Here is an 18794-nt window from a genome sequence, read left to right as displayed (position 1 = left end):
GTGTCAAACCATCTCCCCCCAATTGGCAGAACCAAAGGAGAAGGGTATCCTCCTTAGAAAAGTCACAGGAGTCAGTAAAATGTATTTCAAGGTGCCCCAAGAAATAGGACATCTGGGTAACACTTTACAGGAGTTCAGCAGAATGGTAGTGCTTCGTGTGCTAAATGATGCTCTTTCATTTTATTTTCTTTTACTTTGAACATATTGCTTTCACAACCACAGTCTTAGTTCAGTCTGTTTTAACAACTTGCTGTAGAATGAGAAGCTTAGACAACAGAAATGGGTTTCTTACTGTTACTGGGAGTTGCAGGGTCAGGCTGCTGGCATCATTGGTATCTTGGCGAAGGCTCACTTCTTGGCTTACACATGATGATCTCCCTGTATCCTCATGGGCTGAACAGCAGAGAGAAGACAGAAGCTTCCTCCCGACTCTTCTTATAAGGGCACTCATCTCACTCATGACAGCATCCTGGTGAGCCTAAATACCTCTCCAGAGTGCCACGTCCCGATGCATCAACTTGGAGGTTATTATTCTGACCCATGAATTCTGGGAAGAAAGCAAGCAGAGAAATGGCCACGCAAACATTCAGTCTATAATAACAGAAGAATGCAATAGTATTTCTTTTTCGTGAGATTAGCTCAAATCTGATGTAAAAAGAAATAACACCATGAATATGCCATCCATTCTATTGAGTTACAGAGATGACACTGAGTATGCAGCTTTGTAATTCTAACTTAAATTATTTACATGATTCTAAGAACAAGTGAACACCAGCCACCACAGAGGTCCCCGTCATCTCTGCACATGTGTGTCTGCGGGGAAAGGTATTTCTGACATGCAGACTATCACAGCGTGTGCCTGTGTGTGTTCAAGACTTTGGTATGTTCTCTCAACATCTATCCTGGGCATAGCCAACCCAGTCTTGAAAGTACAGTCTCGATGGCTAGTATAGCTCTGACTTGATGTGTGATCTGTATTACAAAAATTCATTTCACTGACCTACCAGCATTATTTGAAGGCTTTGTGATTTAAGAGTTTGAAGTCTTAATGCTACCCAGTTTCCAAAGCCTAAAATCTCTGTAATATCCACTATATCCATTTGAAACTGTGGACTTTCAAATTAACCAGTTTTCACCCTCATTGATTGAACTCAAACTGCCACTGCTGAAGACTTGGACAGGTGGGACTTTGAGTCTGTGAGGAGGAGCTGGGTAAAATTTCTTTTTACCAGCATACATGTGAAAAAGGGCACAGACCATATCTTTTCTTCCTGCTGTGGTCCCCATCTTCCTTGTTCTCGTATCTAGGATTCTGTAACTGTGTTACTGACAGAGCTTGGCCAATTGCCTAAATACCTGGAGTATACGAAAGATGTCATCCAAATGAAGGGGCCATGCATCCAGTGATAACTCAGTGGTAAATACTCGGGCAGGAGGGACATGCTTTCAACAGAAAGAAAAATGAAACGCGCAGCACATTGTGGACACACTGCTAAGGGATTCTTTGCTGTACTCCTGATGTAGGAAAACACATTTCATTTCTTGTATGAGTCAGAAGTACAAAAAGAGTGATTACGTGTAAAATGATTGTACCTTCCAAACATGGATCTAAGAGAACTGACTTAAATTCTTGCAGTTTACTTAAAGGTGATATAATCCATGCTTAGATGAGCTAGAAGGCTTGATGAAGACCATTCAGGTGGTACAAGGGCCAAGCCTGGAGCTCTGGATTCTTGGCTCCCAGTCAAGTATTTGCTTCAATAGCCTATACAACCTTTTCCTAGTTCCATCAAATATTTGAGCTGATAGAACTTTTCTCACTAAGATGGGCTTCAGAAAGTGAGTACCACCTTGACACAAACCTTAATAGATGTAGGTGTCCTTCCAATTGTTGTCAGTTGTATTAAGAGCATTGGAAAGAATGACAGCATTTTGTTAGATAAATTCATATATTGTAGAAAGCTTAAGATTCTGGATTTTAAGGAGAACTGCTAGTGCACCTCTGATTCGTATTCATGGCCATTTCCAACCAAATCTCCCCTTTTCTCATGCCTACGTCTTCAGAAACTGAAATCTTTACCAATTGGATTCCATTTCAAAGCTAAAATTCCAACTTGATGAAGTTGAAATGAAGATTTCAGTTGACCCTGGCTTGTTTGATGACGCAGGCTTCCTCGTGAGGCCAACTTTTCCTTTTTACCCTTTGTTGTGCATTAATGATGTCTCCCTTTTTCTTGGAGCTTTAACTCCATAAAGCATCATATTTAACTGTTCTGGTCACCACAGCCAAAACAGTTCTCCAAGCTAATAGCACTCTCCAGCACAATGCTGCCTCTCAGAGAGCTGGGAGCGTAGACGGGGAGCGGACAAAGTGCAGCTGTGTTAGAAGTTGTTTAATAGCCCGCCAAAGTTCATTCCATCTACCAATAGGGGGGCGCATGGAGCGGAGAGGAAGGCATGGACACACAAACCAAAAGCAGCAACTCTGTCTTCAGAACAAAGTTAAAGAGCTGCTTCTTAAAAAAAAAAAAAAAGGATTCTTGGAATAGGAATGAAATGTGATGTAACAACGCAGCTCCTAGCATCATGACCTCCTGGGAGAGAAACTATATCTAGCAGTTTTGCAGATAGATGACTGTTGCCGTGCAGATTGCAAGCTGCCCCCAGCGAAGCTCTCTGAAAACTACTGTTACATTTTGGGGTGCCTATGAGACAAGTGAGAGAGTCTTCCTCACCATGTAGCCTCACTCACATGGGTGAAATGCTTACACATCATCAGGAAGTTCATTCTTTGGTGGTCAGGGCAAAGAAAGGAATCCCCGATGGGGGAGCCGGGAAATATGGAGCTGTCTGGTAGCCAATGGCCTGAAGCTAAGGGAGAGAGTTTGTAACAATAAGGCATTGATGGTGAAGAATTTCAGAGATGAGGCAGAGAAGATATTAGTGGAAACAAAGGATGGATTTTGAGGCAAAGCAGAATGGGATCAGATCAAGTGCTCCAGTGCAGTGTTCTGGCCTTTCGTCTTCAGGCTCCTGTAGAAATGTATGCCTCCTGGTTCTGGCAGGTGCAAGTCTGCTGAATGCCACAGAAAGACCTGCATCCCTTCACCCCTGGAGTCCTGTGAGGCAGTGAGTGGAGGGAGGGACATTCTCAAGTGAAACTCTAAGCTTTCATTTGATAAGATTGGCTTCTTGAAATCGACAGTGACACTCGTTTGTAATAGAGTGCTGCATTGTGTTTCAAGGGTAAAAACTGCAGTCTTTGAGACTCAGTCACTCTCCAATTATGCTCTCATTTTGAGGGGAACATACTTTTAAAAAAAATTAATTTTTATAGTATCTTTCTGCTTTGATTAATGAGCGTTGTTCTGATGACACCCAGGACTTGGGACCATTCTTCTGGTTTCCTGTTTCTGCTCCAGACCCATTGGATCAACTGGAGTTAGTTTTATTGTCTCTCTTGGTAGTTTTCAAATGCTGAAGTGCATAAAGATACACTGAGCGCCTGCTACAACGTGAATATTTGGACTCTGCTTCCAAAGATTCCAATCCTGAAAGTTTGGAACCTGGGAACATGCACTTGAGGTCGAGACTGCAGGTGGTTCTGAAGCGGAAGGCCCACTGCTGCTTAAGGAAGAGCCAAGCTGCATCCCTTCCATTCCTGCGCACTCTGCTACAGCATGGCGGCATCTCGAGAGGCAGCCTAACAGCACAGCAGCTCCTACCCCACAGGAAGGTTTTGTGACCTGTTATCAGGAAGGTAGATCCAAGAGTTTCTTTATGGAACACGGTCTCATGCACGGAGGGAGAAAGAAAGTGTCCTTGTTTTCCCTTTGCTTCATGTCCAGGGGGTCATATGTTCAAGTAGCATGATCTGAGCCCTAAGAATCACCCAAGCAGGATGAGAAAGACCCTGGATGCAGAAGAATCAGGAAGGGATAATGTGTCTGTGTGCTGCAGACAGTGAGGGAACAGAAGGAAGAAAGCAAGAAAAAGGAAATTGTCGGGCCACAGGCCCTGGGGAATGTAAACCAGGAGAGCTCTGGCCCAGGGCAGGGCTGGGCGCTCACAGGGAAAGCTCTGTGGCCAGAGGAGAAACGGAAGATCCATGTGCAGAGGCAGCCTGTTGCTAGGTTTGATGTGGGCAGAGCAGGCCATTTGGCTTGAATCTCCTTCTCAACTTGTTTATTCCTAAGGCCCGTTTGGAAAACCTGTTTGTATAACTCAGTTTGGAGCATCAGACATTCAATATAGCATTTGCCTGGAGGTGTTTGCATAGCATAATTCATGAACTCAGAGCTAAGACAAGCCCTGTATGAAATGGCAAGGTTAACAGTGCTTCCCTCTAGAAGTACTCAACCCTCGCATTTCTTCCACCTCCTCTCCTGTGTATTTGATGCCTGGAAAGTCCTTTGGCAACTCAAGTCAAGAGATAAAGTAGTCTATAAACTCCCCCTTGCCAAACTCTAAGGGCTGTGGTTCATCCTTAGCAGAATTATCTGCTTTTATAATGAGTCCTGGGAAAAGAAAAGACTGTGCTAGCACCAGTCCTCAGGGGAGGAAGTGCAGGCTGGGAGAAGCTTTGGGGGCAATGGCTTCCCAACTGCAAATCCCAATGGAGACAACAATAATGAAGCCATGACAGGATTGAGAGAAAAACCATCAGCCAAACCATCATGTAAAATCCGGCCACTGTTCACAGATGCCTTCTGCTTTGTCTTTCAAGATGCTTAATCTTGACATTCTGTGACCACCTTAAGGCAGCAGGGTAGGAGGGGGAATGCGGAAAAAAAAAAAAAAGACAAAGAAGGGAGAGAGAGGAAAGAGAATGCATTATTTAGCCTGGTTGCTGGACTCTGGCTGGCTCTGGGCTCACGCCTCCCACAACCCAGGTACATATTTAGAGGCAACTCTGGTTGGAAAACACAATGGCTGTATTTATAATACAAGTTGGAATGTACTTGGTGTGAAAGTTGCTTTGATTATCATTGTTATTCATTGCATTTGTGTTCAGTGAAGTGTGCAGTTTCAGATAAAGCATCTATGTGTATTGTATGAGAAGCAAAGTAAAGAACCATAATTTGGCTATTTCATAGAAGGGAAAAGAAAGAAGGAAAATTCTAACATCATTGAAAACAATGACAGTAGTACAGCTATCATACTGAATACCTGCTCTGAGCCTAACATAGTGTTGGGTAATCAGTATTATCCTGTTTATTCTCATTTCACTTGCATAGTTTTTTTAAGCCTATGATTTTATGAAGTGGGTACCTGTGGAGCGTGCTAATAGTGGAAGGTCAGAAATAATATTATGGCCCTTCAGACTTGCCAAGACCCAGAACAGCAGGGTTGGTGAAGTTGAAACTACTATGTTATTTGAATATCAATGGTGCCCTGTCTACTTGAAACACTTACTGTCTGTGTTAACCTCTGATTTTTTCCCATGCTCTCCATTGATGTGGAATGTTATAGATTGGAAATGGTTTATAGGTCAAACTATCAGTAAGGTAGAAAGTTCTCATTCAGCATAAAGTTTGTAACTCACCATCAGCCAGAAATGAACACTAAAGATTTAGGCTGAATAGTATTATTACAAAGAACAAATGCAATATAAGACTATGCTCCAGATGTTTGTAAAATGAATGAAAAAAGATGCGTTTAATTTTGTCAGCTACTGAAAGGTCAGAAATAAACCAAAATTTTAAAGCAGTTATTCAGGTTGAAAACATTTTTTTTAATCTATTTTATTGTATTGTTGTTGACAATCTTTACATATTAATTACAGTTAAAGAAAGAAAAAGAAAAAAAAAGGTTCAGGGGGATAGGGAAGTGGGTAATACTATTATGTCCATATTGTTTCCATCATGTATCTGAGGTAAAGGGGGATATTGAGGGAGAAGCCCCACCCAGTTTCCCGCCCACCCCGAGTCCCGGAGGTGGGGCATGCTCTGAGATATGTGCTCGAGTGGTGTTAATAGTTCTCCAGTTACGAATTGCTGCCAGTTTCGCTCGATGAGGTCGTCCACTGATTGATATGGTCCATTATAAAGTCTCCGTTTGCCCCATATTTCGCTGCCAACATATAGCTGAGATGAATGATTGATCTGCTCTGTCTTCTGTCTTTTCTTGATTAGAGTTCTGAGTCCAGCAGTTCGATTGGGGAGATCTCCAAAGAAACTTTGAGGTATTCCCAGACTAGTTTCTTGTATGTTCTAGCAAGCACAGGGCCCGGCACAGTCCATCACCCCGATCAGCTGGTGGTTTCAATTGCTGGGTTGGTTCTATTGTCGGTCCCGAGTTGCACTGGAACCAATGGGTGTTGCAGTCCAGTCTGGTTCTGCCCAGCATATACTCGGCCCTTACATCAACCAGTGGGAGCTGCAGCCTAGTTGGGGCGACCCACAATAACCCCCACCAGGCCTGCCCCCTACCCTGGTTTGCCAGTACGTGTAGCAGAAGACCAGTCTGTCCCCCATCCCATTTGGCTCTTGTACTTGTCAATGGGTATTAAACCTTAGTTCTATCTAACCAACTCAACCATCCAGCCCTCACGGGTGTTGTTGAGTGCCTCTCTATCTAGCCATCCCAGCTCCCGCCCTAGTTTTCATGTCCTCCCACGGGAATAGTGACCCAAGAAGGGGGAACCCACTTTTTCCTCCCAGGTCTCTCTGTCCCGGTTTATGCACTCTTTAGGTGGTCCTGTGATTTGACTTGACAGAATTAGTCCCCAGTGCCAGCTTCTGCGGCTATGCCCATACATCCCTCACCCACTCTAATTTATGCTTGCACCAGCAGGAATAATCAGCCCAGCCTGGCTTTTCCCTGGTCTAATCCACATACAGCGCACAGGTGATGTAGCCTTGCTTAGTCTGGTCTGTCTCTATCCCAGCCCACGCTCTCCGGTGGGAGTAGCTGTCTGGCGAGGGGACCAGCCCCTTAATCCCCCTGTCGGTTCTGCCCCTCCCTTCCTGGATCTCACGTGTGCTGGTTGGATGCTGCATTCATATCCAGTACAGGCAACCACGCCCTGGCATTCCATAATGTGTACTTGTTTTGTCGCGACCAAACCCGGCTCATCCCACACTCTGTTCTGGTGATTAGATTTGCCAGTGGGTGACATGAACTGATTCAGCCTGGTCTGCTCCTGACCCATGCTGAATGTGTGCCAGTGGGAAACTTTCCATGGCCTATTCTGGGCTGTTTCCTATCATGCTTCTTGCACTAACCTGCAGGGACTGTGTCCTGCCAGAGGAGTTGCCCAGGCTCCTCCATCAGAACCCCTCCCAATGCCAGATTTTGCGCATGCCAGGGGGTCTTTGAGCCAACTCTACCCAGTTCACCTCCTGTCCTAGCAGGAACAGTGGCTTTTCCTGGCTGGCTTTCGCCCCATTCTGGTTCTTGTTGTTGGATGTTTCAGCCCGGCCATGGCTCGTCCATACCCACATACAGCTCACGCATGGCTCAAGAGGGGATTGAGACCCAGCCTAATCAGTCCCACATCTACCCTCTGGTTCTCCATGACACCAGATGGTGTTAGGATCTGAACTCGCCTGGTGCATCCAGTCCCAGCCCACACTAGTGCCTCGGGTGACTACAACTGCTTTCTAGATAGAATGCAGCCCCCATTCCAGCACACGCACCCCTTGGTGGGAACCTCAACCCAATTAAGGTGTCCCCATGCCTCCCCAACTGGGCCTGTTCCTAGCCGTAGATCATGCGCCTGCCAGTGGTTGCTGTGACTCAGCTTATCTCAGTCCCTCACTTGTCCTGGCCTCTGCCTTAGACAGTGTGACTTAGTGTCCTTGACTCAACTAGCTACCTAAGCAGCGATTCAGACAACCAATACCCCAGAGCTCCCTGGCCCTGGGGGAGGCCGAGGACTCGTTCACTGCCTTGCGGCAGTGTCTTTGGCGTGAGCCCCCAGCATTGGGTCCGACCCGGCAGGGGCACCCCCCACAGCCGCCACACTGTGAGGAGCGGCACTTGCCCCCGAATCCCAAGGCCCGAACCCTGGTTGAAAATATTATTTAATGAAAAACAATCCTGACACCAATTGTAGAATTTCCCTAATAAAATGGTGAACTTCATTTGTATGCCAAGATAACTTTTTAACCCTAGGAATTACCAAGATCTAAAACTAGGGGTGGTTAGTTTTTGTACAAAATGTGTGTACAGATTAGCATTAGTATTTGATACTGCAAAGTAAAATAGGCAGAGTAACATTTTGTGTATATTGGCCAAACTTTCAAATATTATTAGGGCAAAAATGTTAAGGTTTCTTTACATTTCTGCTCAGAAAATTAACTGTACTCATTCAGTACATGTGTAATCAGATATAAAGGTTTGCAAATGTATTTTAAAATGTTTAGTACACATCTTATGAAGCATTTGGTGTGTTTTATTCCAGTGTATTACTTTTAAAAATATAATGATTAATGAATAGAACCATCATGCCTGTGGTTTTGCAAATTACTTGGACCATTCATTCAAAATGTTGTTCTTGGCCATTAAATTATTACTTTTGCATCAGTAAAAAAAAAAAAAAAAAAGAATATCCTGCTTTAGAAATGCTAGTTCTAACAAACACAATGTTCAGGAATCTGAGTCTCCAAACCAATATTTGGATCACAAGACTGTTTATTAGCTGTGTGGCCTTGGGAAAATTCCTTAGCCTCTGCGATGCTCCATTTCCTTATTAGTAAATAAGGGAATTCTGACCTTCTTGTGAGGATGTATTCAGAAAATATATTTCAGAATTCAAGCATTACATTCAGTGGGCTTTAGCTCAACTCTGCTTTGAAAGGAAGTGGGAAAACAAAATGAGGAGGAAGGATTTTGAGGGCTGGAGAGTTGTTTTGTACTTATGGGAAACATAGGGTTTCTCATTATAATGGGGCTAATTTTAATTAAAAGCATCACAATAAATAGTTAACAAGTTCTCTCCCTTGTCCCCATATAGTTTCTAATAACTTCCCCACCAAAGCTTATAGAACAAGATAAGATGGCAGATTACAATATTACCTTCTTGGGGGAAAGTCCTAGTGACAGGGGAAAGGAACACAGCATAGGATTTGGGGATAAATCAAAAGCTGAGCAGTCAGTGCCTGCATGGTTCGGCTGAGTCTGTAGAATTGCTTCCTGCTGTTGGATTGGATCCCTACTGGGCCACATCACCTGTCACCCTCACTAGTCCCCCAATACAGACACCAGTATCTGACCCTGACTTCTTAAACCCTAAGTTCTACCAGCTCCAAGGTAGTGTGATTCGCACTTGCTGCAGTATCCCGTGTGCATGCTGGTTTAGCATGCTTCAGACATGATCAAATTAGAATCTGCCATGCTTTCTAAAGGAAGGGAAATTGGGGGTTACCTGTCAGCAAACATCACATACACCCGTAAGTAGAATTCAGAAAATGCTTCCACTGGAATTTCTGGAAAAGTATCCGTGGAATGATTTTTAACCTAAAGGTTTAGAAACAAGCAATAGTATAAATATTTTGTGAAATCTATTTATGTTTTACTGGAGTTTGTTTTGCACTTTGAATTCCACTCAAGTTGCTCCTTGAACTCCCATAAGTTAAAAAAAAAGGTTTTTTTTTTTTTTGTTTTTTGTTTTTTTTAAAGAAAGCACCCATGATTGTATTGTTCTGGACATTACAGCAACAGAATAAATAATCCCATCAATCAATGCGTGTGATGTAGGGGTTGTGATTTCTTTCATTCTCCAACGGCAGCTACATGCTAGGGGGCTCATTAATGCAGGGCAGATGCCAACACTGCTTTCGAAGAGCGTGGCAGGAGAATTAAATGCTTTCTGGAAATACATGGGCTCAGCAGCCATCACATATGTTTCCAAACCAGTCTTTCTGCTTAGTTTGGGAAGGGCATGATTTGGTTTTCCAGAGGCCACTCTGTCACCTTCCTGATCACCCTGGAGGTTTGAACGTGGCTCTCGGCTGGGATTGAAGCTAGGAGTGGTTTTCTTGAATCATTGGTATGTGGCTCAAGGCTGAAGATTGATTTCCTATAAACCCAGCTCACCATTCCTTGCTAGCTTCTCTCACTGCCTTAAACCTGGCCAAACCATTGTCTGCTTAGATTTGCTAGAAGACTTTTGTCTTCAGGCCTGCATGAGTACAGGGTGGACCACTGGGAGCTGAGAATTAGGCAGGACACATACTCTGGCTGTTTGAAATGGAATAAATACCTTTGCTATGTGACAAGATACCATTGTTTTGATGCAGGGTTAGATGGGGACTGAAATCCTAATCCTGAGCAGAAATCAGGGTCTAAGAGCTCGATCCTGCAGTGTGTCGCAACTATGTCCCAGATGGGGATCATGCATAGAACTCCCACAGGGAAGGGCCCAACACTCTAGGGAAGGACTAAACACTCAGAATGAACATGTTTTCTCTCCTCATGAGGATGTGAAGGGGAAGCTTCAGGTTCAGACTTCAGAATAGTTCAACATCCCTGGCCCAGTCTCCCTATGATCCATCCCCTGCTGTGTCTTTGGAACCTTTGGCTTCTGCCAGTGGCCTAGGTAGGACCAGAGAATCAAAGGAAAACCCCAGCAGCCTGATGGGGACAGGGACAACCAAGCTGCTTCCTAGAACTCATTGCTCTGAAGACTCAGGGCATCCCAGGAGTAGGTCTGCTATTCACAGAAGAGTGTTTCCTTTTGGGTTGTCTAATGAGCACCGTTGCAGGACTTATTTCTCCTCTCTTCAGTCATGAAGGCTTCTGGGAAAGAGACTAGATAGTTCTTCACTAAATCATTTCTCTGTTCTACTTGCTCACACAGGAGGCTGAATTTCCTGGCTTCCCGTGTAGATAGGTATGGCCATGAACCTGAGTTGTAGCCAACGAAATTTGAGAAGCAATATATATTGTCACCTCTGATGCCATCACCAGACTTGGCCCAGAAAAAGCGCTTTTGCAGTCCTTAGGTCTCCCACTCTTCGCTGTTGCTGGCTGGAAGCAGAACAGCCAGGAAACTATGGGAACAGGGAGCTTTATTCTGAGGTCCCCAGGTACCAGAGGAGTCTATAAGTAAAAATCAGGTGATCTAGAGACTTGACTGGGAAAAGCGGTAACTGCATGCTTTCTAGTGAACTGAGATGAACCATGTTCTTCAATTTCAATTGTGAACAATGCCAAACGAAAAAGTAATAAACACAAGAATTCACAGTCCCTGTGATTTTGTTAACTATAGGAATAAGAGGCATTGGAGTTGTTGCTGAGATCATAGACGTGTGGGCCTGCCTCTGGGACAGCATGGAAGTTGTTAGTGTCATCTCAGGGTCTTGTTCTAATAAGGAAGCCCCCATAGCAGTTTCTTACATACTCAGGTAGCTGTATTCCAGTGTTCTTGGTTTTGCAATGCCACGTGATTCCATTTATTCACATAAACCAGTGGTTCTTTTTTTTAATATATTTTTATTAATATTTAGCATTATGTGACAGTTTCATAGGCTCTGGGAATCCCCCCACCCCTCCCCCTCCCCTCCCCCCTGATGGATTCCTCCACCTTGATGCAGCATTACAGTTCAAATTCAATCAAGATTCTTTCCTTGCAAACATATATTAAGCATGGAGTCCAGCTACTTATTGTCCAGATGGGTTGAACAGTTTCTTGGGGAGACCATTTCTGGTCTGAAGTCAGAGCTGGTATAATATCACAGTCAATTAAGAGTCCCAATATAACATCAACAGCAATTTGCAATATTATGGAATTGACATGGTTTTGAGTAACCAGTATGTTAAAAAAAAAAAAAAAAAAAGTCCTAACCACAACCTATGATTAGCTCATTGACATCTCAATTTTAGTTTATATACAGGACCGGACCGGCTGCTATATACCTTGAAAAGGCTATAGGGTACCATTCAGCTGTCCTGTGTCTATTTCATTTTAGTATTTAGCCATTTGTTGTGTTGAAGTATAATTTTGTTGATCTTGGCAGATTTTGGGATAATCTAGACTGGCTTGTAACTCTAACAAGATATTTGTCAACATTTAAGGTGCAGAACATTTTTTTTTTTGCGGGGGGGTGCAGGAAAATCCTCAACACCATGGTGAGGAGTGACTAATCTTTGTGTCCCACCCAGCAAGGCATGAGCCAATCCACGCCAGCTCGAGTGGTTCTAAGGCTTAACCAGACTGCACGTGGGTCTGTGGAACTGCAAAGTCTGAGTCCCTTCCTTGGATGGGGTCACACTAGAGAAGGATCCTAGGGCCCTGAGTAACCACTTCTTCCCTTCTTTCCTCCCTCTCCCCCTTCACCACTAATCCGCATGAAGTGGGGAATGAGAAAGCCAGGTTTGCAATGATTTACTTCAGCAGTCAGCCTGTCACTGTCACAGTCCAACAGGAAGGTAAGTAGGTGGGAAGTTAACACACGTGGTCACGCTGACTTTCTGAGACCCCAGTTCTATCTTTACTGGGCTTCCACCCCATCATTCTTGGTGACAGCTCCCTTCAGTTTCAGCAGAAGGAGAGTGCTTTACTCCCAACACCCTTAGAGCAAGTGTTGCCACAGGCTCACCAAAGTTCAGCTTGTGAAGGCGCTGTGCAGGGTAGCAAGCCGGTATGGGTCCAGGACAAGATGTTTAATTGTTCATGAAGCTGGCAAAGAACAGTGCCTGCCTACGTACTCCATGGCCTGTAGATGGTTCTTCCAGACAGAACTGAACAGCTCACCTTCATTTTCCTTTCAAAATTCACATTTCTTTCATTTCAGAAGTCATGAAACCTTTAAAAAAAGCATTTATTTTTAAATTTGTTTTAAAACTAGAAAAGCATTCCAATGTGGTCATCAAGTTTGGTAATTAAATGAGTTTGAAGAGTGTGATTACCAATGGCTAAGCATGTGCTTCTTATTATAAGCTTAGCTGAAAATTGCTTTTTCTTTCCTTTTCCTTTCCTGATTTGTTTAACAGGATATTTTTCCTCATAGTCCTATTTTAATGGGCTCCTAATGATGGCGTAAGTATTCACTTGTTCATTATTGGATAGCAATGGGTTTGTAAGTCTAATTAGGCTAATGATCATAGAAATTCAAACCCGAATTACATCTGTAACATATTCAGTTCTTTATTATTTTAGAGGCAGAGAAAGAAAAATCCCATTCAATGGAACTCCCCACATACCTCAGATGACAAGACAGGCATGGCCAAAGCTGAAGCTGGGAAGCTAACCCAGCTTTACAACAAAGGCAGCCAGTGCCCAACTGTTGAGTCATCACCCATGCCTCTCCAGATCTGCACGGGCAGGGTGCTGGAGCTGGTGCTGGAGCCAGATGTAGAAGCCAGGTACTCCAACATGGGATTCAGGCAGTCCAGTTAGCATCCAAACCATCAGGCCAAATCCCCGTCCTTTCAGTTCTTTTTAAGAGTATCCTGTCAGTAGTGGTGCTACTTTTAGCCTTTTACATAGTCTTGTGAGCAGACTTGGTACTGTATATTATCACTCTAGGCTTCCAACAATTCAGGTTAAAGGAACTTAAAATTGGCTTTGTTCTTGTGTGCCCCAAATATCTTAAGAGCATAGTAAACTTTAATTTTAAAAAGATAATTAAATATATTGTCCAAAAATAGATGTTGTAGCACATGATATCCAAACAACATGAAAAGAGTATCCTGTGAAAAAGCAAGTCCCACTTTGTCTCTTGGCTTCTAGAAACTGTTTCCTTCTCTGGATAAAGCTACCGTCACCAATCTCTTACGTATCTTTGCATAAGTTATAGGTAGAGGTATAAATAATCATGCACATATTCATTTTTTCATACACATATGATACTATTTTATAAATTCTCTTTGGACCCTTCCTAACGTAACGGTACTCTGAAACCTTCCCATGTTAACACATAAAGAACTTCCTCCCTTTGTGTTATGGATGCACCACTCTCTGTTTAACTTACTGATGAATATCTAGACTGTCTCCAATTTCAAGTTATTATAGTGTTTCCATGAATCTCTTTGCCAAATAGTGTCATTTTGCACTATTATGAATGGATATCAACTAACCAAATAGTAAGGAGCAAGAGATCTGAACATTTTTAATCTGATAGCTACCATAAAGGATAGCAATCATATGACATCTTCACAATGACCAATGTTGGATTCCTCCACCAGGGAGTAATTCCCTTAAAGAATTTCAGTGATGTAGCAGACTGTCGGTGGCCTGGCCTCTTTGATCTCAGCTGGAGGGCCAAGCAGATTCCACGGTGTAGACTTAGAGATATTGAAGACAAACAGAATGTTAAGATGCAGCAGTGTCTGGGCTCCATGTCAAGGATTGGGGGATGAGTAAAAGGGTCTGGGAGGGTTGGGTTAAAGGCGTTTAGCATGAAGGCCAGCCATGCTGAAGATGCCAGGAGATGCACAGATTAGGGAAGCATGGGCTAACCTATTGTGCAAACAGAGTAAGACAGAGAAAGAACAAGGGACCAGGTCTGAATTGTGCCTCTACCATTACTAGAGTGTGTTCACTGCTGTATGCCGCTGTGTTCACTACTATATCCCTTATAATTAGAATTGTCGTTGACTCTGAATAGATGTCTAATGAGTATAGAGAAGAAAATGGAAATACAAAGAGAGGGGCCAGTTAAGGCTGGAGACATAATTTTGGAAATTGTTCTTTTATGTTTATAATAATAGTCCTAATCATCATAAGGAAAACTTAACAATATAGGTATTTTATGAAAAAGAGTTGATTGAATAAACTGACAAATGAATGCAACTTTTAAAAGCACTTTCAGAAATTATTTTTTAATGAAAATGAGCTTCCCAAAGCCCTAGTGGAGAAGAAGAAAATAGTATTTTTATTTGAAATATTTTTATTACACTGATTGTTACTGTGGGCAATGTTACCTATATTCTATAATATTTAATTTTTTGACCCATATTTTGGTTGGAATAGAGGAAAGCATTCTAGTTTGTTGTGGGCAATCAGATTGCTCATGTAATTTATTTTTCAATAAGGAAATATGTAGACAAGAGAATTCTTCAGTTTTGCGCTAATCAGATATCAGACTTTTAAAATTAAATGAAGAAATTTTGGTAAGATGGCCTTGAGTGCCATTTACTACCCTAAAATTGCCGGATTTTTATGAATAAAAGCACAAAGAAAAGAGTAGAGGTTTGGGGGAAAAACCTTGAATTCCTGTGGAGTACAGGCCATGATACACTTGGGAGATTATAATAAACACCTCCCTTTGTAGAGTGTTTACTAATACCCAGGCTTTTCGTACCTTGTTTCCCTTAATCCTTCCAGGCCTTGTAAAAGGCTTCGTGGCAGTTCTGCCTGGTGTCCAGCAGCTGGCAAACAGGAGATCTCTGTAAGCACACACCATGATTCAAAGCAGTGAAGTTGCCAACAATAACGGGCTTTGTAAGTGCAATTGCTGCCCTGAATCAAAGAACTGTCTTCCAGGGAGTTGAAAAGGCTGTTGGTCTGGGGGTGGTCTTCCAGCCACAGAAACATGCAGAGAGAATGTCATCTTTGACTCCAAAGCACAGGGTCAGTGGGACAGGGGAGCCTGCTGGGGATGATGTCATGAAGTAGTGCTTCTTGCTTGGCTTTGCTCCCTCTCTAGAACCCATTTGTTATCAATCCTGCCTATTATCTACTTCTCTGTGAGCCGACCTAGCCATTTGGAGCCACAGAGTTCCCAGGTTCTTTTTACTAATCTCGAGTGCACATCAATAATCAGAAGTAGGGGAGGACCATTATTCTTTAATCCACGATGACAAGATTCAGAGAACCCATGCCATCACACATTTATTGACAAGTAGGCGTGCAAGCATGCACCTCCATGGCTGCAGGTCTTTGCCCTTTGGATGGTGCAATCATTCTCTGATGTCATATGCAGTCAGGTTTGAGCTAGATGAGTCAGGTCCATCTAACCTGGTGGCTGCCATCAACTAAGCAGAATTCTTCAAGCCAGCAGTGGACTTAGTATTACTTTGGAATCCAACATTGGGAACCATTTTCAGGAATGGAGTCCATAGTCTCACATTCTCATTCTAGGACAGGGAGCGTTTCTGTGCTGTCATAGACCGGGGACTGGTGAGCTCTTATGCATATGCATAAGCCAAAGAAAGCCTGTATATGCTTTTGTAAATAAAATTTTATTGAAACGCAATAATGTGATTCATTCACATATTGTCTGTTCTGACAGTATGTGACAGAGCTGAGAGATGGTGGCAGGGGGCCTATGTCACATGAAACCAAAAATACTATCTGATCCTTTACTGACTCCTGCAACAGCCAATCCATATTTCTTAAGTAAGATTACTTTCATCAGTGAAAATCCACTTTTAACATACATTATGCTAGTTAGAAAAACCTCTGACATGGCCCACATTTAGAGATCACTAGTGTTTATCGTAGTCTTCCCTGGAACACAGGTTTCTAGTTAAATATTGGATGACACCCCAGAAACGCCTGTGTTTTACTGGGGCAGTGATAGCCCCAGAATGCTTATTAAAACCAACAGAGATTTATAGACTGTTTTGTCAGTTTTGAAATTTTAAAAGCGAATGTCAAGCACTGTAATACTTCCTTTTATTGCCTCTCAAAATCCATTTTATCTAATTAATTAGATTAGTCTTTCAGATACTCTCATTTCAATAGCTTTATTCAAGTTAGAGCTTGAGAAATATGTTATCCAACTGGATCCCAAAGCCACAGTTAAGAAAGGGCAAGATGGTTTAAAATTATGATTCCAATTCACAGGATTTCGAGCACTATGCCTCGAAAGTACACCCAATTTCCAGAGTTGCAGAACTGTTAAGGAAGATAGTGAGACTTGAACTTGAAGCTTTTCGTTTCCCGGTCTCTTCTTCACTCTGGTCATCTCCCATAACAACAACTCATTGATGAATATGGCTAAGCAAACTTAGCAGAATTCCACTTCAATCAATAGAAATATTTCCTCTCCCGAAAAAGAAAACAGCATTCTTAGAGCCTTACTGGCATTTTTCAAAGTAACATTACCTCCTTTCTTCACATTTTTGATCCTTGAGCCTTGACTGAGTTGTAGGATTGGCTAACTTAGGAGTGGATAAAACTTTCCCAGACAGTGGAATAAAAGAAATGAAGGAAAATGCTTAAACATGAGTCTGTTTCTTCAACTACATAAAATGAGAGCCCATGGAGTCAAAGAAGTCTTTGTTAGAGCATGTGGCTTCAACGTTTCTTATTGTAGCACTCTACTGTACACTGGGGCTGGTACTAGAATTGTCCATGCTAGAAGAGGAAGGAGCTCATTATTGGGTCACCAAGTTCACTCCACCTCACCCTGACAATGCTGAGCTGTGTCTCTTACCGCATGCGAGATTCATTCATTATGGACTAGCCGAGAGCTATCAGAACTGTGTGCTCTCTTTTCAGTGTTTTCTCAACCAATTTTCTCAGTGACTTTGACCTTCAACCTCCACCCCGCCCCCTAAAATCTGTTCTCCAACCCATGGTATTATTCAGCTGCATTTAAGCCCGGAGTTGAGGCTGGCAACTGTTCTTGCATCTGCAGATCCAGAGCTGGAGGTGGAAGAGCTTCAATGGCAAAGAGTGAGATGTTGTACTCAGGGAGAAGCGCTCCAGGAGGAAGAGTTCGATCACTTCAGAACCTGGAGTCACTGTCTGTCAGCGAACTGGATCACAAGTCCTAACGGGGTTATAGTAGCAATTGAGTAGTTTGTTGGAGACTTTCTAAATTCTGAACAACTTTGAGGCATTAGCTCAAGAGTAGAAAAAAAAACAATTTAAAATGAATTTAAATGTGAGTCTACTGGGAAATGTTACAAATGCTGGGAGAAATAGCTTCTCATTTCTGAGCATCTAAGAATCTTCTAGATGGTGTTTCCAGTTGACAATTTAGGATTTTTGTATCTCAAGGGTTTTTTTTTTTCTTAAGATTTATTTATTTTTATTGAAAAGGCAGATTTACAGAGGAGAGATGGAAAGATGTTCTGTTCTCCCCAAAGTTGCCACAACAGCCGTAGCTGAGCCAATCCAAAGCCAGAAGCCAAGAGCTGCTTCCAGGTCTCCCAAGCGGGTGCAAGGTGCCAAGGCTTTGGGTCATCCTCGACTGCTTTCCCAGGCAATAATCAGGGAGCTGGAAGAAAGTGAAGCAGTCGAAATACGAACCGGTGCCTACATGGAATCCCGGCACATGCTAAGTGAGGACTTTCGCCACTAGGCTACCACACTGGGCCAGAATCTCAGTTTTAATATGTGTGAAATTCTTAGTGACACACGGTAGCCATCCAGCCTTAAGAATCTCTCATAGACCACTGACTTCTATCTGGAAAGTATTTTAGAGCTCAGGTTAGTAAGTAAATGCAGCCAAATTACTCTCTAGGCTAATCTGGTTAAACTCTTTAAAAGCAAAACAAGACAAAAAGCTGACAGAGAGAGAGGGAGAGGCAGAGATCTGCCATAAACTGATTCATCCTCAAATGGCTGCAATGGGCCGGAGCTAGGCCAGGTAATGAGCTGGGGCTGGGACCAGGCCAAAGCCAGGAATCCAGAGCTCTATCTGGGACGCGGGGCCCTAACCATTTGCGCCATCTTCAGCTGCTTTTCCAGACACATTGGTAGGGAGCTGGATGAGAAACAGAGCAACCAGGACTTGAACTGGTGCTCCTACATGAGGTGCCAACCTCACAGGTGGCAGCTTAGCTAGTTGACCCACTCTGCCTGCCTCTCAAACAAGCGCTTTTATCAGTAGTAGAAGGGCAATCATTGGAAGGAATCTCTACTGGGTAAATCTATGTGTTTGCCCCAGAAA

The 18794-nt window shown here is 43.0% G+C and overlaps 1 long non-coding RNA gene across 1 annotated transcript; it reads right to left on the bottom strand.

The window, feature by feature from the left end:
• Positions 1 to 297: 297 nt before the first annotated feature.
• Positions 298 to 17199, bottom strand: LOC131483091 (uncharacterized). The gene is made up of 4 exons (XR_009247506.1): positions 17000 to 17199; positions 12701 to 12752; positions 9371 to 9462; positions 298 to 547 (listed from the first exon to the last, which is right to left on the bottom strand). It is a non-coding gene; the product is annotated as an uncharacterized LOC131483091 (long non-coding RNA).
• Between the last annotated feature and the right edge of the window lie 1595 nt (positions 17200 to 18794).

Source organism: Ochotona princeps, chromosome 23 (assembly GCF_030435755.1).
Source record: "Ochotona princeps isolate mOchPri1 chromosome 23, mOchPri1.hap1, whole genome shotgun sequence".
Lineage (NCBI taxonomy): Eukaryota > Metazoa > Chordata > Mammalia > Lagomorpha > Ochotonidae > Ochotona > Ochotona princeps.
This window is presented reverse-complemented; position numbering and strand designations above follow the sequence as displayed.